At 41.4% G+C, this 17,226-nt stretch overlaps 1 non-coding gene and 1 pseudogene across 1 annotated transcript; both read right to left on the bottom strand.

Annotated features, from left to right (window-relative positions):
• Window positions 1-1,815: 1,815 nt before the first annotated feature.
• On the bottom strand, window positions 1,816-1,900 carry TRNAM-CAU. Its single transcript is given in 2 exon segments — window positions 1,816-1,851; window positions 1,863-1,900. It is a non-coding gene; the product is annotated as a tRNA-Met (tRNA).
• An 11,650-nt stretch (window positions 1,901-13,550) lies between these two features.
• Window positions 13,551-16,167, bottom strand: LOC121804224 (annotated as a pseudogene).
• Window positions 16,168-17,226: the final 1,059 nt, after the last annotated feature.

Below are 17,226 nucleotides of genomic sequence, written 5' to 3'. Positions count from 1 at the left end.
ATTTATAATAGTGGATACTAACTTAATGAGCAAACAAAAGATATGCAAATCCATAATTAACTAACTAAATAATAATAATAATAATAATCGTATCAGTGTGAAATGTGTGATGTGTGTTTAATGTGTGAAATATGTGTAGTGTGTGAAAAATGTGAAATATGTGAAATGTGTGAATGTGTATAGTGTGTGAATGTGTGTAGTGTGTGAACGTGTGTAGTGTGTGAAATTGTATAGTGTGGTGTGTGTTTAATGTGTGTATTGTGTGTAGTATGTGAAATACGTGAAATATGTGTTGTGTGTGTAGTGTATGAAATGTATGAAATATGTGTAGTGTATGACATGTGTGTAGTGTATGACATGTGTGTAGTGTGTGAACGTGTGTAATTTGTGTAGTGTGTGAAATTGTCTAGTGAGTGAAGTGTGTGAAGTGTATGGTGTGTGTTTAATGTGTATTGTGTGTAGTGTGTGAAATACGTGAAATATGTGTAGTGTGTGTAGTGTATGAAATGTGTGAAACATGTGTAGTGTATGTAGTGTGTGTAATGTGTGTAGTATGTGAAATGTGTGAAGTGTGTGAAATGTGTGAGATTGTGTAGTGTGTGAAGTGTGTGAAATATGTGTAGTGTATGTATTGTGTGTAGTGTGCGAAATATGTGTAGTGTGTGAAATGTGTGAAATATGTGTAGTGTGTGTAGTGTGTGAAATATATGAAATGTGTGTAGTGTATGAAGTGTGTGAAATGTGTGAAATTGTGTAGTGTGTGAAATGTGTGAAATTGTGTAGTGTGTGAAATGTGTATTTTGTGTAGTGTGTGAAATTGTGTAGTGTGTGAAATGTATATTGTGTGAAATGTGTGTAGTGTGTGAAATATGTGAAATGTGAGTAGTGTGTAGTGTGTGAAATGTGTGTATAGTGTTGAAGTGTGTGTAGTGTGTGAAATATGTGAAATGTGTGTAGTGTATGAAGTTTGTGTAGTGTGTGAAATTGTGTAGTGTGTGAACCGTGTGTATTTTGTGTAGTGTGTGAAATGTGTGTAGTGCGTGAAATATTGAAATGTGAGTAGTGTGTGAAATGTGTGTAGTATGTGAAGTATGTGTGTAGTGTGTGTGTGAATATTTTGAAATCCACTACTTTTGATATTGAATTCAAATTGTGGAATTGGAGGATTTGGAATTGGAATTCAATTCCAAGAAACAGTCAAAGTCGAAATTAGAGCATCTCCAATGGCGGACGTCCGGTCGGACATCCGCGATGGGCGACCGGGACGTCCGCCATTGTAACGAAGGCACTCGGATACGGATGTCCCGTATGGACGTCGCATGTCCTCGGACGTCCGGGCGACGGGCGGGCGGACGTCCGCCATTGTGGCATGGGTCGGACGTCCGGTATTTAATTTTTTTTAAACTCTATATATTCCGTGTCAAAATTACAATTCCGTTACGTAATTAAATAATTGTGATTTTTTTTAATTGCGGGATGTCCTAGTGGGAAGGGCGATGGGAAGGGCAGATTGTGCAGGGGAAGTCCTAGTGACGTGGCAGTAAGATGGGAAGTCCTAGTGACGTGGCAGTAGGTGTTTTTGGAAAGTCATAGTGCATGTCTGAGTGGGACATCCGTGCATTGGAGATGCTCTTAGGGAAAGTAATTACCTACTTTGGGGTGAGAGAGATTAGACTCTCGATCTCGAAGGATTAAATGATGAAAAATAATAAAAATATAATTAAGTTAGGAAAAGTAATTACCTACTTTGGGGTGAGAGAGATTAAACTCTCGATCTCGGAGGATTAAATGATGAAAAATAAGAAAAATTTAATTTGGGGTGAGAGAGGCTCAAACTCTCGACCTCAGGATTACTCAGAAGCTATGAGACCTACGCGCTAGCCAACTGCGCCACCACCCCTTATTGCCCTTTTGTTTAGTGTATTTAATGAGATGTTGTAGGTATACTTTTCTTCTAATGCTGAATTAGTAGAATTTAATGTTTCTAAATTAATTTATTCTCAAGTGAAGATAAATTAGAGATATTATAATAGTGGAATAACATCTAATATACTCATTAATTAATGGTTAATGGCGAAATATATCATGTAATTTTATTAGTTTTATCGCAATTCTTTTGCAATTTCTCTTCAATAATAATTAAATCATTTACTTTAATTTATATTACAGTCTTCAATTTCTATCATCAGAATTTCAATTCAACGGTAGAATAGTGACATAGCGTGTTGGAAGATTATATTTTTCTTCAAATAATAAGTTGTAAACCTGAATTGAATATTAATAGTTTATCTTTATTCTTCAGTACAATTGGTCAAATTGACACAGTACATAATGGTCAAAATAATCACTAATTTAGACATCAAGAAATTGGACAACTTTTTTCATAAAACATAAAATAAAACTAATAGGGACTCCGACCTTCAACAGACCCTATCTAGCAACACGATCAACGACACAACGGAGGGAACAATGCAAGATAGAGTACAGAGACGGATTAGTGAGATAGCGATGTCGAAAGAGGAAGGGACGACCACACCAAGTCAGGGCAGCAGCGAGAAAGATCATGCAAGCGGACTGGGCTAGCTGGGCACCCCGAAACGGACCTCGAAGATACCGGCCAAATATGCAGATGACGTATCTCATTATGAGATACCTTTTGGAATTGTTTCTTTATTTTTAATTTGTTGCCTTATTCTTAATTTCCTTATTTTTTAACAATTTACCTAGTTTTTTTAGTCAATCTTCTTGGGTTTTCTTCTTGATTCTTTCCCAAGTCGTAAGTCGAATCAAGTAGGGGGAATTCTATAAATTATAGAATTCTCATTAGATCTAGTCATTGAGAACTGATAAATAAAAATCTTTTCTCTCAAATACTCTTGTTCCAAACTCCAGTTTCCTTCTGTGGTTCTTGCTATACAAATTCTGTCTAATTTTCGTGTGCTCTCTGTTGGATAGGATAACTAAATCCTATCAAGTGGTGCTCAAATTGATTACTCTTCTCCCACCAGTCCGATGTCGTCTTCATCGCAACCCACTTCGGGGCAAGAGATTCCTCCGTCGGCGTACACCCTGGAGGAGGTCGGAAAATCTGTGTTCGACATGGGGATCCGTTTTGCCGGCCTCGATAAGAAACTAAATCTCCAAGAATTTGAATTTGAAGCCTTCACACGCCACTAGGATGTGAACATCAAGAGAATCGAGGACTGTATCGCCCTTCAGGTCGAGTCCAGTCTTTATCGCAACGGCAGTCAGCCGGAACCAACGGGAACTGCTCCGGCAGCGAGGGGCTGGTGTATTCCCCCCTCGCAGGTACACCCACCTAAGGGCGTCGCGGCAGAAACGGTGCAACGCATCAAACCTAGGGGTGGTACGGTACGGTATACCACACTCAAAATATCATACTGCATACCGTACCGCAAATTGCGGTATGAGAAAATATCATACCTGTACCTTACCAAATTTTTCGGTCCTCATTGCGATATACCTCAAAATTCGGTATGATTATTTTCGATACAGTTACCATACCGTCCATGCGGTATACCATACCGTATTGTGGTATACCGTACTTTTACATTATACCGAAATAAGGTATGGCATATCGAGTACGGTATACTAAAATAAGGTATGACATACCGTAATACTTGTGTTTCATACCAAAAAAATTCTATTATAGCCAAATATTTAAAATAAAATTTCACTTATTTAAATAATTTCCAAAAGATTAAAACTACACCACAATCAAATCTATACAGTGGACTTGATTTGCATCTTTGCATACGTATGTTTGGGGTTGGGGGCGGTTGAACTAAAATATGAAAGTATGGTTAGGGATTTTAACATATTAACTATTTTTTATATAAATTTTAAATACAACATATATATCAAAATTTTTGGCAAATATCGTAAATGCGGTATATTGCGGTATACCGCGGTATAGGAAAATCTATACCTTTACCGTACCGATATCTATCGGTACCGCAACTTGCGGTATACCGCAAATTCGGTATTTTCGGTATTTTTTTGGTACGATAAGTGCGGTATTTCGGTATTACGGTATATTTTGCCAGCCCTAATCAAACCGGAGGCCCCTCGGTTCAACGGCAAAAACGCCGTGGATTGGATTCGGAACATTCAAAAGTATTATAATTATCACCTTACCCCGCTCCATGATCGTCTCTTTTTGACGTCATACCTGTTCGACCCCGTGGCATCTAGCTGGCTGGTCTACTGGGAGGAAAATTGCCCAACTAAGAATTGAGACAACTTCCTAGTCGTAGTTAAACACCGCTTTGATCCAGACCTCTACGTCGATCATGTTGCACGCCTCGCGATTTTGCGTCAGACATCATCGGTCGCCGCCTATCAGTCAGAATTCGAAGATATCATGCAACGAGCCCCTAATGTGGGCGACGACACACTAATTTCTCTGTTCATCGCAGGATTGAATGACCCGATTAAAACAGAGTTGCTAACACGCCGACCACCTTTACTCTCGGCGGCCTTTGCCCTATCACAACGATTGACAGCATGCCAATCCCTTTCCGGCTCACCGATAGTGTTTTCCCAGCCATCTTGGCCCTCCCGCGACAACCGTCAGCGACCACAGTAGCAAGCACTCCGCACAAGCCCAAACCCGAAAAATCGACCGCCTCATCCAGACTAGAGAAAGCCCAGATTCCCGGTGGTCAAAATATCAGTGGTTGAACGGGCCGAACGAACTCGCAAGGGCCTCTACTATTACTGCCCCGAGAAATATGGCCCGGACCATGTTTGTGCAAACAGATTCTATGTCCTAATGGGCCCGGATGACGAGGATGATGATGGACTTCCAGTGTTCGATGGGGAGGATCATCCCGAGGATGATGACGAGAACATGGTGATCACAGGAGACGTGTCGAGCGTGCATGTTATCGGACCAAAGCTATGCCCTCGCTCTATCTGTTTGACAGGCACGATAAACGGCAAGGACATATCTGTGTTGGTGGACGGCGGAAGTACACACAACTTCATCAAGCCGACCGTCGCAAAAAAGCTAAGTTTACATGTTCAGTGTGTAACACCCTTTCGTGTTTTTGTGGGGAACCGTGCGTCTCTAAAATGTTCTTATGCATGTCTTAGGACGCCTATTGATTTGCAGGGGCACTTGTTTCATATTGACTTATTTTTACTACAAGTTGAAGGACCAGAGGTGATTTTAGGTATCCAATGGCTTCAGGAATTGGGTGATGTGACCAATAATTATCGCACCTTGACGATGAAGTTTGATTGGGGGGATACATCAGTTTTATTGCAGGGGGAAACAACAACTCCCCGGTCGATCTCCTACACCAATCTGTTTTCGCTCATTGCCCACGAGACGGAGTCGGAAATATTTGAGATTATTCCGCTCTCACCGACAGTAGTCCAACCAACAACAGAGTGCAGCCCCCCTTCTGATCCGAAGATTGCAGAGTTAGTGGATTCTTTCACACTTGTGTTTGCTAACCCAACGGGTCTCCCCTCAGCCCGGGAATGGGACCACCGGATCCATCTCCCTGCATCAACCAAACCAGTTAATGTGAGACCCTACCGTTATCCCTATTTTCAGGAGACGAAAATCAAATCGCAGGTGCGCGACATGTTGGAGCATGGTATTATTCAACGCAGCACTAGCTCGTTCTCATCCCCTGTATTGTTGGTCGGAAAGAAGGATGACAGTTTTCATTTCTGCATGGATTATCGGGCGTTAAACGAGGCAACCACCCCAGATCATTTTCCTAACCCCACCGCGGACGAGCTATTCGATGAATTATTCGCACCTAGAGTATTCTCCAAACTGGATTTGAGATCAGGCTACCACCAGATTCGGATGCATATCGATGACATCCATAAAGCTGCATTCCGAACGCACGATGGACACTTTGAATTTTTGGTGATGCCTTTCGGTCTGACGAACGCCCCGTCCACCTTCTAGGCGGCTATGAATAGCATATTTCAGCCTTTCCTGTGAAAATTTGTCATCGTTTTCTTCAATGATATTTTAGTCTACAGCAACTTCCTCGAGGATCATCTTGGCCATCTGTGCACAATTTTGAAGATTTTCGCCGATAACACATTCTTTGTCAAACTCTCAAAATGCTCATTCGGTGTCTCAACGATTGATTACTTGGGTCACATTATTTCGGATGGGGAATTGAGGGCAGACCCCGCCAAGATTGTGGCGATGAACCTATGGCCGCTACCTAAATTGATCAAGCAATTGTGGGGCTTTCTAGGCCTCACGGGATATTACCGCCGAGTTGTGAAGGATTATTCCCTCGTAGCCGCACCCCTTACTGACTTACTAAAGAAAGATTCTTTTAAGTGGTCTGAGGGCGCTTCTAAGGCTTTCGATGCACTCAAAGCCGCCATGTGCTCGGCTCATGTCCTTCGATTACCGAACTTTGAGGAGCTATTCATTATCAAAACTGACGCGTCGGACTTTGGAGTAGGTGCGGTGCTACTACAAAATGGCCACCCCTTGGCATTCTTTAGTAAGAAACTCAGACCTAAGCGTCGTCTCGCCTCAACATATCACAAGGTGCTTTACGCCATCGTGGAATCAGTGCAAAAATGGCGACAGTATCTTCAAGGATGCGAGTTCATAATTCGCAGTGACCAACGCAGTTTGAAAAACTTGCTTTCCTAAATCGTGCAAACCCCGGACCAGCAGTTTTACATTCGAAAATTGATGGGTTTTAAGTTCAAAATCGAGTATAAGACCGGGGTATCTAATCGTGTGGCTGATGCACTTTCGCGTTGAGACGCTGATCTTTCGTCTGACGGGGAGTACCTTGCTATTTTTGTTCGTCCAACCCCCACACTCGTAGAGTCTATCCGTCACGAGAACATCACACTCCTAGAATTAGTGGACCTATACAAGGCTGTCGAAGTATCCACTCCACCAGGAAACATTACAGCAGCCAATGAGCTTATTTATTTTAAACACCGTATTTATGTCGGGCGAGAGTCAATGGTTCGGGAACTTATACTAACTGAATTTCACTCGACTCCGACCGCCGGACACCCAGGTGAACACCGGACATTTGCTCGATTTGCGGCCAATTTCGTAGCAGCTTGCTTACCTTGTCAAGCCACCAAATATGTCCGTGACAAACCAAATGGGCTCATACAATCTCTGCCAATCCCCGAGATGGTCTGGGATGTGGCTTCTTTGGATTTCATAGTGGGCTTGCCACCATCTAATGGCTACACGGTAGTAATAGTCGTGGTGGATCGTCTCTCGAAATATGCATATTTTGGTGCGCTTAAACCTGGCTTTGACGCCCCGCGCGTCGCTCTCTTGTTTATAGACACCGTCGTCAAGTTACATGGGTTCCCGAAGAAACTATTGTCAGATAGGGATGCAATTTTCTTAAGTGATTTTTGGAAGGAGCTCATATCTCTTAGTGGGACCAAATTGCAGTTTACCACCCCCAAACGGACGGTCAGTCCGAGGTGACGAATAGAGCCTTGGAGCAATACTTACGGGAATTTACTTACGATCCCCCCAATCGTTGGTTTCATCTATTACTGTGGGCAGACATGCCCACCGGTTCCGGTTCCGGCGGTTAACCGCCGAACCGGAACCGGCGGTTCCGGAACCGGAACCGGAACCGGCGCAATATTCCCGAACCGGAACCGGCGCAATTCGGTTCGCGGTCCGGTTCAGGTTCAAGATATTTCGAACCGGAACCGTCACCGAACCGGCGGTTCGGGACGGTTCGGAACCGGCGGTTAACCTTGGAACCGCCGGTTCCGGCGCTTAAATCGAGGCAGGGGGATGGGGGCCGGTGGTGATCTTCAAAAACGGTCGAAACCGCCGGTTTTTTCGGCGGTTAACCGGCGGTTAACCGCCGGTTTAGTGGCTTTCGAGGCGGCGCGGAGCACGAGGCGACAATGGAGCAGCTTTTGCAGACGGTTCGTTGACCGAACCGGCGGTTTTATTTCGGAAACCGGCGGTTTTGGCCCGGAAACCGGCGGTTCCGCCGGTTTTCCGCCAAAACCGCCGGTTTTGTGAAAATTCAAATTTTTTTTTTTTTTTTAAATTTCAAATTCGAATTCTTCCATTTTCCCCCTCATTTTTTTCTATAAATACCCCCCTCTATCCTCATTTACATTCACCCCACTCTTGTGTTAATAAGAGTTTCTCTCTTCAATCTCCCAATTCTCTCTCTTTGTCTCCAATTTCTCATTTGTGCTATTGTGCTTCCATTTAATTACGCAATTGCTACTCTTATTACGCATTGTTATACACTTATACAGTTATACTTGTTCCCGTAGTTCTATAAGTTGTCTTTCTTTCTCAATTACTAAAACAAAAAAAAATATATTATTCCATATTTCTACATTTCTACATACCATTCCAATATGTCTTCATCCCGAGAAGGTCGTGTTGATAAGGGAAAGGGAAAGGCCAAGAGGCCATCTCGGAGATCCGTTATTGATGAAATTTCTCAAATGAACATGGATGAGTGGCAGGTTAATATTTATTATCTACTAATTTCATTAATTTTGAATTACATTTCATTATTGTTCATAATTTTATTTTGTATTTACAATACAAATATTATTTTGTAGGCTCGAGAAGAGCAAGATGTGGCACATGCTATTGTTCTCTCTCGCTCTCAATACCAAGGCGATGCTTATGTTGGTACCGGTAGTGGTGCTCCCGGTCGCGGTGCCTATTCCCAACAAAGTCCAACCCCCGTGAATGTTGATGAAGACGATGATGATGATGATGATGACGACGAGGAGGAGGGGGAGGAGGTAGAAGAGGTTCAAGAAATGCCACCCCCACCACCACCAAGGAGTCGGCGTGGTCGTGGTCGTGGACGTGGACAACCTCCTCAACCTCCTAGACCAGCTGAAAGGTCTTTAACCTCAAACATCTTCGTGAAACATTTCAAGAGGGTACAAGATAGTAACGATCCAAACACTTATAATGTGTATTGCAACTATTGCGAAAACGTATACACATTCCGAAAGGGTGGAGGGTACGGTACATTTACCCGTCACCTGGAGAAAGCGCATCCGGTCGAGTTTGGTATCGCTCCAACCCAAACTCAACTCAACTTTCAACATGGAGTCGGAAGTGGGACGACGGGTTCATCCCAAACATCAGGTATGTGTAGCAATACTCTTTTGAAATATGATCACAAAAATGCTCTTAATGTGATGTCTAGATTTGCCGTTATGAAACATTTTCCATTCAATGCTTTTGATAACGATGCTTTTGAGTCGAGTATGCGGCAAGTATATAATGCCGCTGCAAGAAAATTGAGTCGAACTTCAATGACGCGAGCCGTTGTTCGACAATGCATGGAAAAGAAGGCGCAATTAGGTACGTTTATTATTAACTTAGGGCATAAAGTTTCTATTTGTTCTGATGTGTGGACTGATTGTTTTTGTAAAAATTCGTATATGGGCATCACGGTGCATTTCGTTGATCACAGTTGGACTTTAAACAAACGTTTGATTGCATTTCGGGAATTTCCCGCACCACACACTGCACAAGCAATTGCTCAATTGATCATTCAAGTTTTGAATGAATTTCAATTGATCAATAAAATTTTTTCTATTGGTTTTGACAATGCTAGCGCTAACACTGCTAGCATAGATGATTTAATCAGTGCATGTTCTCCTGTTATTGATGGTAAATATTTCCATGTGCGATGTATTGCCCATATTTTGAATTTGTGTGTTCAAGATGCCATCGATTTGTGGCAAAAGTATGTTGATCCTATTAGAACTGCTGTGAAGTTGATTCATAACAAAGCTCCTATTGGTAGAGCTTGGAAGAGATATTGTCATGGTAAGCAATGCAGGTACACCAACTTTCGTTTGGATGTTTCAACTCGGTGGAACTCGACATATGATATGTTGGAGTCGACTTTGAACCACATTGAGTATTTATGTGATTTTTTTAGAAGTTGTCCTCATGTTCCTTCTGATTTGATTTTGATACCCGCTTGTTGGGACCACAGCATGGATTTATTTCGATTATTCCGCGCTTTCAAAAATGCCACTGTTGAGTTATCCGGTGTTTATTATCCTACTTCTGTGCGCGTTTTGGAGCATTGCATGTATGTGGCAATTGGTTTTAAAACTTGTGTGAAAAATACTCAATTCGTTGAGTTGAAGGCTATTTTGTTTTACATGGTTGAAAAATGGTTAAAATATTTTTCACGTATTCCAAATGTGTTTTTGATTGCAAAATGCTTGGATCCAAAGTGGAAGTTGCATGGTGTTTATAAAATTTTAGACATGTACTATGGTTGTTTGCACGCTTTGGATTTTTCTCAACTCCGCGAAATGGGCTTGACAAGAGGAGAATGCTTCGAACTAAGTATTCCGGATGTTGATGAAATCAAACATAGGTTAGATAGTGCACTTCGTTCTCTCTACGCGGAATATGAAATGCGGTATAACACCGCTCACCAGGTACGTGCTCCTCCTAGTCCTTCTACATTTGATTTTGGTGGAGGGGATTTTTCCAATGTCATGATCGATCCCGACGTAGTATCACAATTGCAAGATCTATACGGTACTACAACCAATAGGACTAGAGCGACTAGTGAATTAGATATATATTTGGAATCGCGCTCTATTTTTCAAGATGCAGGTCCTCCTACTCAACAAATTGACGTCCTTAATTGGTGGGGAACACATGACAAAGAGTTTCCGATACTCTCCATCATGGCTAAGGAGATATTCGCCGTTCCCGCTTCCACCGTCGCCGTTGAACAAGCTTTTAGTGTCGGCGGTTGTGTCCTAGACGACAAAAGGAGCAATCTCTCCGCCAAGAACATGGAAGCCACTATGTTACTTGACGATTGGGCAAAGGCGGACATGAGAGCACAAGAGCCGGATTTCGACTTCCGTGTAGAGAGTGATGGTGAAGAATTTTTTCCGATGGCGATGACGAGGTCAGAAGCGATAGCACTCAACATTAGCAATGAGTCGACGGGGGCGGTGAACGGCGAGCACTGCCGACCAAAAAGGTAAGCAAGGTAAGAGAACTACGTGGGCTTTGATTCCTCAATAAAATTGTGGATACGTAGGCACCTCAACTTAAATTTGAAAAGTTTAACTTCGAAAGTTTAAGTTGAGCTCAAGCCCTTTTCAATTTTTTTTTTCCCCCCTATTTCATAGATCATTCAGGATGCGGCTATGTTGTACTTGAAGATCATTAAAATATATTCCCCATTTGATAAATATCAAATGCGGAATATATTTTAATGATCTTCAAGTACAACTTAGCCGCATCCTGAATGATCTATGAAATCTTACCTTGGAATCAACCTTTTTTTCTTGCAAAATGTTGCCCATTTTCTAAGCAAACACATATCAACACGCTATATACACATTGCTGCATTTCTAATAGGGGCAATTTGATCTTCCAAAGCAATCAATGCATCTCGAACACACATAGTCAGAACATTATTCAAGCATCTAGCATGGAAAAAATCAGAACAAACTATCTATTAGTACTAATTTTTTCCATGCTAGATGCTTGAATAATATTCTGACTATGTGTGTTCGAGATGCATTGATTGCTTTGGAAGATCAAATTGCCCCTATTAGAAATGCAGCAATGTGTATATAGCGTGTTGATATGTGTTTGCTTAGAAAATGGGCAACATTTTGCAAGAAAAAAGGGTTGATCCCAAGGTAAGAGAACTACGTGGGTTTTGATTCCTCAATAAAATTGTGGATACGTAGGCAACTCAACTTAAATTTGAAAAGTTTAACTTTGAAAGTTTAAGTTGATCTCAAGCCCTTTTCAATTTTTCCTTTTTCCCCCCCATTTCATGTTTTTTTTATTTACCTTCCGAGTCCGACGAGGCGACGAGCCGACGCCCGACGACACTTGTAAATTATATTACATTGTTGTATGTTGTTGTATTGTATACTTATGTATTGTAAATTGTAATGTATCGTTGTCCGTTACAACTCAAAATCAATAAAATTTATTTCATTTTCTCCTTATTCGTCTTATTTGTGCTTGAATTATGCATTGTCTTGTTCCGATTTGTTGTATAAAGCCAAATTTCAAATTTAAAAAAAAATAAATAAATAAATAATTGAACCGGCGAAACCGCCGGTTCAAAAACCGGAACCGCCAAAACCGCCGGAAAACCGGCGGTTCCGAACCGGAACCGGAACCGCCCGGTTTTCGAACCGGAACCGGAACCGTGAAATAGCCTCACGGTCCGGTTCCGGTTCCGCTTCCGCCAAAACCGGAACCGGCGGTTCCGAACCGGAACCGCCGGTTTTCGAACCGTGGGCATCTCTAACTGTGGGCAGAGTTAGCTTTAAACAGCAGCCTTAATGTCAGCATTGGAATGTCACCGTTCAAGGCTCTATATGGGCGCGATCCACCCAACCTGTTTGACACATACTCCAAACCATCCCACAATCAAACTGTAAACGATATTTTAGTTGAACGCGAAGAGGTGTTGAAATTGTTAAAGTCTTGAATTGCACGTTCCCAACATTCGGTCGCTAGACCGCTCTCCACGAAACTGGGACGTCGTTATTTTGGGCCTTTTGAGGTGTTGGAACGCATTGGAAAGGTAGCATATCGCTTGAACCTCCCATTGGACAGCCGTATCCATGATGTTTTTCATGTGTCCTTGTTGAAACCGTTTGTTCCACCATTTTCCCTGAATCCGATCGCACAGTTACCTCATCGATTCAGGAGGGGCAGTCCTGTGGAAACCCCGGTCAGAGCCACAGCCGTGAGAATTGTGCTGGTTGACAGCATTCCGCAGGAACAATGGCTGGTGTCTTGGGGTTCGGATGATGCAAATGATCTGACTTGGGAACCAACGGAGGACATACGCAAGCATTTCCCGAATATCCACCTCGAGGACAAGGTGGCTGCTATGGGGGGGAGTTGATAGGTACTCCGACCTTCAACAGACCCTATCTAGCAACACGATCAACGACACAGCGGAGGGAACAATGCAAGATAGAGTACAAAGACGGATTAGTGTGATAGCAATGCCGGAAGAGAAAAGGGCGATCATGCAAGAGGACTGGGCGAGCTGGGCCGCCCGAAACGGACCTCGAATATACCGGCCAAATATGCAGATTACGTATCTCATTAAGAGATACCTTTTGGAATTGTTTCTTTATTTTTAATTTGTTGCCTTATTCTTAATTTCCTTATTTTTGAACAATTTACCTAGTTTTTTTAGTCAATCTTCTTGGGTTTTCTTCTTGATTCTTTCACAAGTCGTAAGTCGAATCAAGTAGGGGGAATTCTATAAATTATAGAATTCCCATTAGATCGAGTCATTGAGAATTGATAAATAAAAATCTTTTCTCTCAAATACTCTCGTTCCAAACTCCAGTTTCCTACTGGGGTTCTCGCTATACAAATTCATACAAATTCTGTGCAATTTTCGTGTGCTCTCTGTTAGATAGGATAACTAAATCCTATCAAAAACACAATCCATATTCATCGCAATCCACATCCGTTCACAATAATTTCAAGCACAAAATCAACTTTTTAAATTTCCAATCTAGTGTTTCAGCGAAATCTGATTGATCAACAAAGTCCAAATTGCGGCGGGAGGAGCCGCCAGCCTCCGCGGCAGCATGCGCCTTGCTCTTCCACTCCAACGCCTTCTTCCTCATCCCCTTCTCCCCCTCCATCAAAACCTTCACCACCTCCGCCATTTTCTCTCTCGTCACCTCCCCCTCAATCTCCATCCCCACCCCCATTCTCTACAAGCATACCTACAATTCGTACGCTGCTCCGCGAAAAACGGCCAGCAGATCATCGGCACCCCCTCCGACAGTGCCTCCAGAGTCGAGTTCCACCCACAGTGCGTCAGAAACCCCCCAACTGCAGGATGCGCCAGCACCCGCTCCTGCGAGCACCACCACACCATCTCCCCCCGCACCTTCACCTCCTCCGGAAGCACCGCCTCCTCGCTGGAGACCAAATCCGGCCGGATGATCCATAGGAAATGTTGGTTGCTGTTCGCCAGACCCCCCGCGAACTCCAGCAATTGTTCTGGCGACAGCACCGTTATGCTGCCGAAGTTAACGTACAGAATGGAGTTCGGGCCCGGCCTTCGAGCCAGGCTATCGAAGCATCGTCTTCCTTCCACAGGCTTGACCCGAGTGCCCGGAGCTCGGGGCTCTATCGTCACTACCGTCTCGAATTTCTCTCTGATCGCATCAAGAACTTCTCTCTCTAAATCATCGAACGTGTTCAGTATTACTGCATTAGCCTTCGCTGCATTCCTCGTCTGCAAGATGTCATAGTTTACCTGAAAGATATACGAAAATAAGTATGATATTAGAACATAAATTAATTTCACATAAAAAAATACTACACCCGTCCTTTAAAAGTAGAAGCTAATTTTGAAACGATATAATGTACAACTAATAAAGTAAGATACTATTATATAGAAAGAAAAAGTGATTGAATATTGTTAGCGGAGAGTGGCTCTCGTCTCGTTAGAGAGAAAAAGTTTCTTAAAACATAATGTTTTTAATTTTAAGTGTTTTTCTATCCACATTGTTTAATTGTTGAAGAAGCAAAATATATGTTAGACTTACTAATACAGATCTATATTGTTAGGAAGCTGAGTGAAGAAGATGTGCATCGAATTGATTAGCAGATGCAAATTAGCTTAAAGTATGTAGCGCGGATGAAACGAACAAGTTGTTAGTTGATCATGCTAACGCGGGAATTGATCTAGAGGGACCACATGCGGGAATCACCATAATTATACTCCAGTGTTAGATGGCACAGTTTGTTACAAATACCTTTAGGTTTAGTATAGCATGCTTGATTCTAGAACCATCGGTAGAGATGTATATAAGCCACACCAAATTCAATGACAAAATTCATTCAAGACAAACTACATTTCTAGAAGTATGGAGTACTACATAATTCCTCCGAATCTAATATGACTAAAACCTAATATTACGCAACACGACACGATATATATAGGTTGACATGACACAATAACAACCCGAACCTAATATAACAATATTGCATTACTAAAACCTAATATTACACAATTAAACCTCATTTTAAACCTAATTTACACTATCAGAAACCATTTTACACAATTTAAACCTGATTTACAAGAAAAGAAATTTAGCCTCTCTCTTCCTTTATTCTCTTTTTCATTTAATCTTTAAACATCAATTTCTCAAATTCCGTGCCAAAAATGTGGCAAAAAGCTTGGGGGACAGAGGGGAGTACTATGAAATCCCTTCAATTTCTTCAAACTCATACTACCTCCGTCCCTCAAATATTGTCCCACTTTGACCCGGCACGAGTTTTAAGAAATGTAATGGAAAGTGAGTTGAAAAAGTTAGTGGATTGTGGGTCCTACTTTTATATATTAGTTTTATAATAAAATGCGAGTAGGAAGGAGTTAGTGGAATATGAGGTCCACTACCAAAAATGGTAAAAAGTGAAATGAGAAAAACTTTGTGGGACGGACGGAAATGGAAAAATGGGACAAATTTTCAGGGACGAGTTAGTATATTTTTGTTCGTAATTTTCATTATCTCGTCAATGATGACAAAAATATCAAACATTACCATGATGTCGTTGGGATCGGTGGTACGGATGAAGCTAGGAAAATCCCGCAACCTGATGTTCTTCATTCCGGCAACCCAATCCACCTCCTTTTCAAGAAACCCATTACTCAGCTGCTCCTCATCTAATCCACAAACATAAAATCAAAACATCAATACTCTATATCATGAAGAATCAAGATATATAATATACCCGCAAGGGGGAAGAGTCCACGCGCCACCAGCTCCGGGAAGTGACAATAGCCCATGAATCCGCAGGCGCTGCTCGTGAAGAAGACGACCTCAGGGATCCGGAGCTGCTCCGCTGCGTCGAGAGTGAAGCTCATGACGCCGTCGGAGACGATGCAGCTGACGTCGGGGCAGTTAGGGGATCCGTTGAGGCCGTTTATGAGGCCGTCGCTGGAAATGGAATGCAAACTGCATGTGGCTTCATCTTTTTTTCTATTGTTTAGTTAATTTTGTATGATGAATGCGTTATGATTCATGATTTAGTAGATAAATATACAGGGAGGAATTATAGTATTGCAATTATTATAATCTTGCACCATATTGGACACTCACCAACCTCTCCATTTTTCTTAATAAATAGCAGATCGATGTAATTACAGTGCAAGGGATTGACACTAAGTAATGTTTATTTTTCTTAAAAAAATGAATCGATATTACAGTGCACGTGGATCGACGTAAATTAATTTTGTTTTAGGAGTATTAAGTTATGCTGTTTATATCAAATTAATTACTAAATTTTACTTTATTTTATAATGAGTACTAAACTCTATAGGAGTATTTTATATTGTTATATATTCAATTTAGATTTTTAATTATTTTATTCCGCATGATAAATAAGATGCCTCATACTACTTTTTATAGTTAAGTTAATTTAATAATTTATACACCATTCTTTATCTCACCTATGTTTTTCCTATTTATTCTACTCATTTTTAATGAAAGCTACGAAAAACTAGAGATTGCAAACGATATTGATGCATGTGTGAAATGTAGTATACTATTGAGTCGGAGGATGTGGCTACGTGCTATGATTAATTATTAAATGATATATATTTAGGATGGAGTTGTGAGATTGAATCTCATATACAAAACACAATATATATCTAATCCCGAGATATAATTTTGCAAACCGAGTAGACCCTTATTATAGAATATTAGATAATCAAGAGACTGAATAATCCAAACACAATCAAATGAAACTACAAATATACAGCTGGGGAAACCGAACACCACGAATCGAAAATACTGCTAAGGCTCAATCTTGTCTAAACTCTAAATCATCAAACCAATTAAGTATTAGGCCAAAAAATATACTCTAATCCATAATACCGAACATCGCCAGATTGAGCAATTGGCAACCTATCTTCATTAACATAATCAATCTAGCAGAATAAAACAGAGATGATAAAACCAAAATGCACCTCTCAATTACCTAAACAAAGAATCTAAAACAAGTTTGAAAGCGTAAGGGTGATGATCTTGCCTTGTAGAGTTGAAGTCAACCCTAAAACAACACATAGTACAAAAAACACCACTACCAGTTGGAATAGTTCATCTCATAGCATGACTTATTTCCAATAAAGCTTTGTTCGGTATCATGGAATTGGGTATGCCAAATTGAAA

The sequence above is a fragment of the Salvia splendens genome, chromosome 5 (assembly GCF_004379255.2).
Source record: "Salvia splendens isolate huo1 chromosome 5, SspV2, whole genome shotgun sequence".
NCBI classification, from domain to species: Eukaryota; Viridiplantae; Streptophyta; class Magnoliopsida; order Lamiales; family Lamiaceae; genus Salvia; species Salvia splendens.
The sequence above is the reverse complement of the archived record's forward strand: the minus strand, read 5'-3'. Positions and strand labels throughout refer to the sequence as shown.